This window comes from Canis aureus, chromosome 16 (genome assembly GCF_053574225.1).
Source record: "Canis aureus isolate CA01 chromosome 16, VMU_Caureus_v.1.0, whole genome shotgun sequence".
Classification (NCBI taxonomy): Eukaryota; Metazoa; Chordata; class Mammalia; order Carnivora; family Canidae; genus Canis; species Canis aureus.
Genome location: NC_135626.1, coordinates 51,955,423 through 51,966,755, shown reverse-complemented (window position 1 = coordinate 51,966,755; position 11,333 = coordinate 51,955,423). Strand labels below are relative to the sequence as shown.

The 11,333-nt window shown below is 35.4% G+C and overlaps 1 long non-coding RNA gene across 1 annotated transcript in view; it reads left to right on the top strand.

Annotated features, from left to right (window-relative positions):
* Nucleotides 1–5,989: 5,989 nt before the first annotated feature.
* LOC144286916 (uncharacterized) overlaps nt 5,990–11,333 on the top strand; it is a 93,265-nt gene continuing 87,921 nt past the window's right edge. Inside the window, exon 1 of the long non-coding RNA XR_013354863.1 lies at nt 5,990–6,135. This is a non-coding gene — a long non-coding RNA (uncharacterized LOC144286916). The remainder of the gene's footprint in view (nt 6,136–11,333) is intronic.

The window sequence follows — 11,333 nt, the reverse complement described above, 5'->3', positions numbered from 1 at the left end:
CTCTCTTTTCTACTTTGTCTCAATTAATCCTGTCAGGTATCCTTGGTTTCTTATTCTCTATGAAGGAGATAGGAATCTATCTAAAATTTTAAGTATTTTCTATAAAGAATCAGATATTTATTTTGATAATTCACTATTAATTCAATATCTAGTGCCAGAAATGCCTTAACTAGCATTCATTTGAAATTCCCTTAAAAATTTTATTTTGTATTTTTAACTCATAAAACTTCTCTTAATCGCTCATGATAAATGCAACCTCAGAAACATTGATTTTAGAGTCTATAGAGCCAATGTTGTTTGTTACCAAAAGGTTTTATTCTGATATTTTTATGTAAAAATTTCCAACAAAGGTCAAAAATGATTATTTGACAGCACTTATTACATATTCCTCTACTGTGCATCACTTTTAATTTGTTGTCCAATGAAAAACCAAATACAGTTTCCTGGAAAGAAGACCACAGTGTCCTGGGGGCTGTGATAATTGCATAGAAACAGAGTCCTCTTGTCCTTCAAACCAAAGGGATCTCATAGTTCTAGGCTACAGGTCTGCTGGCTGGTTGTCTGATGTTTAAGTCTTAAAAAGGCAGAAGCAATATTCTGTCCCCACCTCACTCTCTCTTTTTTAACCTTTAGAGGCATAAAATTGTGTGTTGGCTAAAGAAAAATCAGGTCCTTGTGTTTTCCTTTTTATTATTTTATTTGATCAAGTAATTTTTCTCCTTCTTCATTCAGTTTTTTGAGGAGCCACTCTTACAACTCAACATTAAATGGCTGACCCACTGGGACGCCTGGGTGGCTCAGCAGTTGAGCATCTGCCTTTGGCTCAGGGCCTGATCCCAGATTCCCGGGGGTCAAGTCCCACATCGGGCTCCCTGCAGAGAACCTGCTTCTCTTCCCTCTGCCTGTGTCTCTGCTTGTCTTTCTGTGTCTCTCATGAATAAATAAAATCTTAAAAAAATAAAAAAAAAATAAATGGCTGACCCACCATCATAAGAGCCTGAGTGGTGACAACTGCTCTAAAATATAAGCAGATGTTTTCTACACATGACTGTACACTGATAAGGATTTTGGAATTAAGGGCCCATCAGCCATGGCTGAATATATTTCTGCCATAATACTCTCCAAGTCTGCAGTAATTTTTTCATAATATGAAAAACTGAGCTGTGAATTTCTGTTCTGTTTTCTATCAATAAGAAATAGGATGATGAACTATCAACTCATACAATAGTGATTACTGTGAACATTATATAAACCAGATGCACAGAGGATTCTTTAACTCAAGATTTCAACTAGAATGAAAACACTTCTCCTAGGGTACCTAATGGGTACCCATTATATGTCCTATCTCTTTCCCTTCCTTATTCTTACCTTCTTTCTATCATAATTTGGCATGCCTATACTTGAAAACCTCAATAAATAAAAGTTGATGACTCAAATATGTGATTTGTGCCATATAATCTGAAAATCGTTTCCATGTTTTGAAATCCCTGAATAGTTAACCGTCTTCTTGCCTTCTGGATTTTCTAGTATTCTATAGACTCTAACTTGGGCATTTCAGAATATAGAATGCCATGGAGACATATGGTGATAGTAAAACTTAATATCATTGCAAGATTCTAATAGAGATAAAATGATAAAGTTATGATCCACTAAACCTTCTGTGCAATGAAGGTCAAAGAATAGAGCGTCTCTGCATTGCTCAGAGGCTGACAGTATCTGTGCAGTTTAGTTCTGGCCCAAATTAATTTTACATGAGGAGAGTATAAAAGCTTCAAACTAAATATATATTGTTTCTATAAAAAGTCACTGATCTTTCTTTTCTTTTAGCTCAGTATGTAATCTTGAAACATTATCTGTTAAATAATAAATTAGGGAATCAAAAGCCTCTTTTTATTAATCCTATAGAATGCCAGATATAGAACATATCTAAATTACGTATTGAAGAATTAAAATCAAAAGTTCAAAACTTGAATTAATTGGTTAAAAAAAGGGGGCATTCATCTTCTTTCTTTCTCTTAAAATTTCAGAAAATTAATAGTCAATTCAAGAATCTCGAGACTGTGGTTTGCTACCATATTTTATGAGTGAGAGTCCAGTGTCCCTTTATCCTGTCCCTCTATAAATTGTGAGAATGGATCAGAAACCAAGAATATAACTATTTAGGAATCTGATTTTACCTGAGTGAATCATTTTATCCTGCCATGTCTTTGTATCTGTGAGCAGTGAATTATTCTAGACTGTATATGCAAGTGAAATAAAGGCAGAACTTCAATTGGGAAAGTAATTGTGCAGCTAAAGTTTTCTCAGCAAACCACTGGGTGGAGAAGATGGACTTTGGTGTGAAGGAATGGATACGATTCAGGTTATTAACTCTTTGTCACCAAAGCTGTAATGATTTAAATGCTGTGCAATTATGAAAGCTTCCCCCTTGCCCTAGCTTTTCCTGTGTGTGTGGATGCTTACGTGTCAGCAGTCAGTGATGTCTTGGTACTTTCAATGATTAAGTATGATCATTTAGTGTAGGACACTTAAAATTGAAAATGTATATGCATGCATCAGCTTCAAAAATAATCACCCCAAACATTGCTTACCTTTTTAAAATAATATATATATATATATATATATATATATATATATATATATATATGGATTATCTTAGAGAAAGAGAGAGAGTGTGGTGGAGAAGGGTAGAGGAAGAGAAAGTCTTAAGCAGACTCAGTGTTGAATGCTCAGTGCGGACCCCCAGGCAGGGCTCTATTTCAAGGACCTGAGATCATACCCTGAGCCAAAACCAAGAATTGGACATTTAGCCAACTGCACCACCCAGGTGTCCGTATGATAATCTAAATTTTTTATTTAAGTATAGTTGACTGGGACACCTGGGTGACTCAGTGGTTGAACATCTGCCTTTGGCTCAGGTCGTGATCCTGGGATCGAGTCCTCCATCAGGTTCCCTGGAGGGAGCCTGCTTTTCCCTCTGCCTGTGTCTCTGCCTCTCTCTCTCTCTGTGTGTCTCTCATGAATATTAAATATTCATTTAAATATTAATTAAATATTTTTTTAAAAATAAAAATAAGTATAGTCGACACAATGTTTACATAAACATTGCCTATCTTTATTAGTATCATGGGTTTTGAGTTCAAGTGACAAGGACAATAAAACAAACTGAGTTTTAAATGACATGTCTCATCTAACTCCTTGTTTTCTCTAGTTTTTATGAGGGATATACTTATAGAAGTGAAATTATGGAATTGATGAAAGGATATATTTTTCTAAATAATTTGTTCTAACTGAGAACTTTATGGGTCCTAGTTCCACAGTGCATGCTGCCATCCTCTGATTGAATCTGATTAATATAGCTGTAGACAAGCTGTAATCTAACATTTAGTGAATCAGGTACCTTGGCGTAGAGAAATAATAAGATGCTATTTTGTTTGCTTGTTGGAGATCTCCAAATTTTCCATTTGTGTCTTCTTTTTTTATTATTATCATATTTTCTTAATATGAGAATTCTTCTGCATCGTATACTTGTTTTTTCTTGCTGTTTTATCATTTACCAGTCCTGGTGAGCTACATTCAAGCCCCCTATGTCTTTCAGAATTTAAGCCATATTGTTGCATACATAGGACCAATGTAATTTATATTACTTCCAATAATAATTAAAGTTATTTATAAGCAAACATAAATAGAGATTTGTCCATTATCTTCCAAATTCAATTAACTTCTAAGAGAACTATGGAGAAGCAATGTGCAATAGCATAAGAGAGCATTGCAGGGATCGGATATACCTGTCATGATTGTTGACCTATACACCAACAAATTGAGAATGGCTTGTTTCCTCTGAATCCACAACATGGCTATCAGTTAAGGTGAATGCCAACTAGGGTCAAGAACCACATACTTTATGAGTTTGTAGTTAAATGAATAATGAAATTTCATATTGCTTTTAGTTTGGGTTTCCAGAGATCTCAGTGAGGTTAGAGCAGTGATTCTCTAATCATTGTCCCAGGACTAGCAGCATCAACATCACCTAGAAACTTGTTAAGAGATTTAAATTCTCAGATGCCACCCATGATTTACTGAATCAGAAACTCTGGGTGCGACATCCCTCAGTCTGTGTTTAACAAGTTCTGCATGTGATTTTGATGCATCCTACATGTTAATAACCATTTGTTTGGGTATGATACTGTTTCAGTCCATACTGTTAAGATCTAAAACAGTGATTGGGGGATCCCTGGGTGGTTCAGCGGTTCAGCGGTTCAGTGCCTGCCTTTGGCCCAGGGCATGATCCTGGGGTCCCGGGATCGAGTCCCACGTCGGGCTCCCTGCATGGAGCCTGTTTCTCCCTCCTCCTGTGTCTCTGCCTCTCTCTCTCTCTATGTCTATCATAAATAAATAAATAAATCTTTAAAAAAATAAAATAAAACAGTGATTGGTGCTGTATGGGACATTAGTCTGAACTTGTATGTCCAGATATATCCCAAGAGAGGTTTCTTCTTCAAAAACTTCTGCATCTGAAAAATACAGAACATCATTAGCTATGCCAGTGCAACTTTAAATGATAGTTGACAGCATGCTATTTTAGAGGATAGGAGAGTTTTGAAATAATTACTGAAGTTTAGAGCAATACACTGTTAACAAAGTAAGTCGAAGTTACTAGTGGTATTTTGCAAATAGATTTGTCCAGTATTTAATATTTAATAAAATATGCAGAGTGTTAATTATTGAGGCTGTAAATACTTTTTAAACCCAATAGGTGATTAATTGACCCAAATTGTAGGTTTTGTTTTTTGACCTTAACCCAACCTTCCGCATCAGCCAATAGGAAATCCATAAAGCACGCAATGCTTTATAATCTATCATGTAGGATTCAGTGACCCAAACTATATAATTTGTCTTGCTAACTTTAGCTCTGTCTATATAAAATCATACTTCTGGATTTTATATGATTGTAAATGAGTGTAATAAAACATAAGATCTAAGCAGATTATGTCAAAATTGATTAAAGGCATTGGCCAAGGAATCTCCTGGTTGTTTTCACTGGAAGCACACACACAAATCTGGTGATGGTGTTCACACTTGCTAATGAGTAACTGACAAAGTAAAGAAGTGTCTTTAGAAATCTATGAGTAAGTTAATTAAAGGGCGAATCCAGAGGAAGTCACTGTAGCTGTCAAGATTTATTTTCTTCAGCTTGCAGTTGAGAAACGCTAGGAATAAAGAGCGAATGTATTCAGAAACATGCATAAGAAAATAATTCAGTTTCTCAGATTCTCACACAGTGACCCATCTGCTTAGAACACATTGACTATTAATGATGGATTCCATTTCTTTAGCAGGTGTGTAGTAGGTGCCTGCCGTACAATGGACGCTAGCATATCAAAATAGATTACAATAGATGACTGCACTGACCATCATCTAGGTAGTAATACTTTTCTGTAATCCAATAACTGCTTTTTAAAGCACTTTACTAAAATTAGAACATATCAAAGGCTGAGGCAAAATGTGCTTCAGAATTACATTTACCACCAACATCATGCTCTTTCCTTCCTAAGACAAAAGGAGCAATGTTCCTTCATTTAAAAAGTAGAATAATAATTTTAAAAATCCATTTTGGCACCCCCAGTTGCCATGGTAAAAAAAATGACAAGTGGCCTTGATGTGCTTTCACTATGTATCAATAATAAGCTAACCATTTGGGAGCATTCATTCTCTTCAGACATGTCTTTTGAGCAGAAATGCTATATGCTTTTATTAACTCATGAAGGAGGTGTTATTCATACAGTACTTAATTTAGCAATTATCAAATAAGTTGTTTTTTAAGAAATGAAGCAATAGGAGATAGAGCAAAGACTCAGTTTACTAGCATTTCCCCTGTTCCCTTTCTATTTATTTTTCCTTTGGAGCAATGGTCCAGGAGACAAAGAATGAAATCTATAAACCACATTCTGGATAATAAAATTTATTTTGGACTTCTCTAAACACCACTTAGGAAAGTCCCAACCAAATATAGAAGAGCATTAAAAGAAGATGAGCTTCAGCTTTTAGCTCTCTGATGAATCATCTGTACTTGCCCTGTTATCCGACCTGGCTTCCACCCGATTCCCAACACTGGGGGATAACTTGTTATTACTGGTGAGTCTTGTTTCACTGTCACCTCTTGATTCATAATCCTTTTGAGTTGGGAAAGTAACTATAATTATTTCAGCATAAAAATAAGGTAAGTAGCTGTTTTAGGAAATTCAACTTAACTATTCTTCTAGTCTAGATATTACCTTTAGCTACAGATTCCCATCATACAACTCTTTATCGTATTTCACATTATTTGCCTTATTTTTAGAATCTTATTTCTTTCCAAATGGGTGTTCATAGATCACCAATTGCTTTCTCATTCTTTAACCGATTGCTTCCTCCTTCTGGGGGCCCACTGATTTAGCAACTAATATCTTTTCCTAGATGCGTAGATCTGAAATGATGCTTTCTGACTCTTGTTGTTGAAGGTCCTATGCCTGCAGGTAAAATTCAATGGCTCACTAGTCAGGTTTTATGAGCGCTTTCACACTTTTTAGATATTTCAGCAAATGGTAAGAAACTTCTTGCCATAGAGTCCGTGGACTCTCTCTACTGGTTCTAAATGTCTACCTAACAAAAGACAAAACACCCTGTAAGTAGTGACTGAACAACTAGGTCTCACATTTTAGATGTAATCAGGGGAAATGGATTTATATCTCAACTTATGTTTCTTTATACCCAAAGAATAACAGTGACAACCTGAACCTTTAGGCAAAGAGCTTTTTATGTTTAAGAAGTGTTAGCCTGAATGAAATTAATTTATTTAAAACTTTAATCATAGTAGATTCCAAAAGTAAGATACCATCAATGATGTCTGTTAGAATTGTATTGTTCTTAGTAGTACTATTAATATTACTAAAGAGGAATGTAATCTTATTACTATAGTGTTCATGTTTTCAGTTTTTTAAATACCTTTTCATATTTATTATTTACCTCATTGCATATGACAACTGATGATCAACTAAACGATGTTTTATTTTTATTAATTTTTAAAAAAATTATGTTTAAATTCCAGTTAATTAACATAGTGTAATATTAGCTTCAGGTACACAGTATAGTGATTTGACACTTCCATATATTACCCAGTGCTCATCACGAGTGCACTCTTTAATCCCCATTGCATATTGCACCTATCTTCTCATCCACCTCCCCTCTGGTAACCATTAGTTTGTTCTCTATAGTGAAGAGTCTATTTCTTGGTTTGCCTCTCTTTTTCCTTTTGCCCATTTATTTCTTAAATTCCACATATGAGTGAAATCATATGGTATTTATCTTTGGCTGGCTTATAATATTTAGCACAATACTATCTAGCTCCATCCATGTTGTTACAAATGGCAAGATTTCATTCTCTCTTATGACCGAGGAATATTCCATTGTATATGTGTGTACCACATCTTTATCCATTCATCAATCAATGGGTACTTGGGCAGTTTCCATAATTGGTTATTGTAGGTAATGCTGCTATAAACATTGGGATGCATTTATCCTTTTGAATTAGTACTTTTGTATTCTTTGGGTAAATACCTAGTAGCGCAATTGCTGGATCATAGAGAAGTTCTACATTTTACTTTCTGAGGAAACTCCATACTATTTTCCAGAGTGCCTCACCAACACTTTGCATGACCACCAACAGTGTAAGACAGTTCCCCTTTCTCTGTATTCTAACAAACATCTGTTGGCTCCTGTGTTGTTAATTTCAGCCATTCTGACAGGTGTGATGTGATATCTCATTGTAATTTTTATTCATATTTTCCTGATGATGAATGATGTTGAACATCTTTTCTTATGTCTATTGGCCATTTGTATGTCAGGGTGCTTGGCTGGCTCAGCTGGAAGAGCATGTGACTCTTGATCTCAGGGTAATGAGTTTGAGCCTCATGCTGGGTGTAGAGATTACTTAAAAACAAATATATAAATAAATGTAAATGATATTTTAATCTAGGACAACATATCTAAATTATTAAAACAAAAATAGAATGCAAATGTTCTGAATTCCAACTTCGAAAACCATTCTGCTACACCATGCTTCCACTTCCCTCTTTTAAAAATGTGGGATGCATTGTCATAGTTATCAGTCTTCTGAAAATAACCTTGAAAGTTCAAAAATACCTATTTTGAGCACCAATGTATAAGCCAGTTTACTTAAGCTAGACCAAGAAATATTTGAAAAAAGTAAAATTTCTCTTTAGGAATTGAGTGATTCTTTCCAAAATATAACTAAGCTCTTGTTGCCCCTCAGAGGCCTTTAGTCAAATTGACATTCACCCCTGGGAAGCCTGCAACCCACAAATATTGTAGATCTCTGTTTGACCTCAAATCCTTTATAGTCTTTCTCTCTCTTCTCTTTTGCTCATTTTGTATAAACTAACAGTTAAAAATCTCAGTAATTGACCCACTAAACAATCCACAGATGAAAATTATTAGATTTATGGTCATTTAATAGAACTTAATTCTTTACAGCATACTATATAACTTACTTTTTTAATTATGCTTTTTGTTATTTATTCTCTGTCTCTCTTTGTTAGAATATAAGTTTCACAAAGGAAAGGAACCTATTATTAAAAGATATATCCTCAGTATCTTGAATAGTCCATGGCACATAGTAAGTGCTCAATTAATATTTGTGGCAAGAATTCATGGGGGAGCGGGGGAACTATCCATGATGTCATCCCTGCCTTTCCAGACAATAATACTTAATATATATAATCCTTTTGAGTGCTTAACGTGTTCCAGACATTGTCTTAAGTACCTTATATAGATTACCTCATTTGTTCTTCAAATCAACGCTTTAAAAGTACTACTGATATTAATCCTGTTTTATAAATAAAAGACTAGAGTTTCTAGGGGGAAATACCTTGCTCAAGGTAATATGGATAGCAAATGGTAGAGCTCCAACAAGCCCAGGCAGTTTTATTCCATGGCTCACATTCTTATCTACTACAGCTTATGTTTTAAAGGTAGTTTCTGTTTTGTCTAAACCAAAGAGTAATTCTAATGGTGAAAATTTTAGGCTTCACAGAAAGAAGAAGTGGTCATGACAAGTCCAAAAGGAAGACATTTCTTTTTTTTTTTTAAGATTATTTATTTATTTATTCATGAGAGACACCCAGAGAGAGAGGCAGAGACACAGGCAGAGGGAGAAGCAGACTCCATGCAGGGAGCCCAATGTGGGACTTGATCCTGGGATTCCAGGATCACGCCCTGGGCCAAAGGCTCAACCACTGAGCCACCCAGGAGTCCCTAAAAGGAAGACATTTCTTAAGAGGAAAATTCTTAAATTATATCCTCTTACCTGTTCCATCAAGCAAGTCCACCCAAGAATCTACAACCTGGCTTGCCATTGGAATTGCCTTTTATTGTTAATAGTAGAATCTAAGGGTTTTTTTTCTATTTAAATTCTCAGTATTTTCCTCTCCTTATGTTTTCAACCAAATCTGTTGACTAGAGATCAGATAGGTATGCCTTTTGGAGGGTATGTGATCAACCTCGTGCTTTCCCAGGGCTAATCAAGGAATGTAGTGATGTACTAAGAGACAGACTCACCAGTGACATAGCCAGTCCCTGGTCCAGAGCAGTTTGGGAGCAGAGATAGTGCAGAAGAGAAGGATGACATTGTGAAGATCCAGAGCACAGAATGTGTCAAATATTTGGAGAAGGAATAAAAGAGTGAGGGACAGACACCCTAACTGTATCTCTGAAGGAAAGGTTCAAAGCATGCATGCCTAGAAGGATGGTGGTGCTGACATTAACAGAGGAACAGAGTGGAGAAAACATGTTTTTATTATATTTTTCTGAAATGCTGAATCGGATTTGCCAGCCATGAAGATGGAATAAAGACTTTTTCAGACATGCAAAGTCTGAAATATAGCTCCTATGCAACCTTTGATAGAAAGCCTCTGACAGATGTGCTCCACCAAAATGAGGAAATAGACCACAAAAAGAGACATAGGACTTGGGAGAAAGCAGTACAACATAGAAGAGGCAAAGAGAATCCCCACGATGATGGCAAAAGATGATTCCAGGATGGTAGCTTTGTCGTAGAACAACATAGTCTGGATTGGAGTAGGTTAGAGGCTCTAGGAGTGATTTCATAAATAGGAAAAACCTGATGAAATATCAAATATATTTGTATATGTTGCAACTCAATTTTTCCAACAAGGAGGGAGTTAATTAATTGAAATATCTATTAATATATGAAAAGTTGAAAATGGAAACATTAAATCTAGAGTAAACAAAAGCTATGCAAGAAAGGAAAATTAGTGCACTACAAGGCTCAGCTGCAAATAGATTTATGTGGTATTATCTTTGTAAATATTAAATAGTAATCTCAACACATGTTTGTTCTACTGGGAGAATGAGAAGAGGTAAGAAGGAAGAAGTGATGTCTGGAAGTGTGGGCAAAAAAGAGCTAAATCTTCATTTGCTTTACTGAGAAATCAGGAAATAATAGCTAAAGTAAATAAAAAAAGAAAAAAACAAAAGACATCATAAATAAATTATTAAATGCATACAAGTAAAGCAAAAGAATCACCTAAAAGAGTTGAAAGTCTTTGCCTTTGAGTAAAAGAGCATGGGGAGTGGTGATGACAGTCTGCTTTTATTTAAACTCTAAACTCTATAGAATAGTAGAATCTTCAAAATATCTGTATATGTAACTCTAATTAAAAAAAAAACTGCAGGAAGGCAGAAAAGAATGGATTCATCTTAGCTAGACGGATGGATGATTCCAATTAAGGGTCAAGATAATGCAGAAAAGGAAAGTACAAATTAAGAAATTTCAGGGACTTTGGCTTCAGATTAGTCTCTTACTTCACCAAAAAGAGAATGAGCTAATGTCTTCTGAAAGTCAAAGCAGTTGAATATTAGAAAATGGTGGGATTGTGACAGAGGGAAGATGTATAAAAAGATTGTCAGTCAAACTGACATATATAACCTGCATTTGTAGTTAGTGCATGTTTGTGGTTTTCTGTATAATCTATGATTAGTGAACTTGGGAGCTAAAGAGTTGGGAAATGGTGAAGGTGATTCAAAGGAAGGACAGGATTCTAGGTTGTTTCCAGCCCTTCAGAATTTAGAGAAGGAAATGAAGCCATATTTGAGAAACCACCAGGAAAATTAGAAGAGATCAAGAGACTGGGGGTTATAATTACAAAGAAGAAGAGAATGAGAAAACAGGATGTGAGATGGATGTCAGAGATGGGAATTGCAGCATTTGGGACTATACTGTAGAACTTCTTCAAGCCATATTGAAGTAGGCGAAT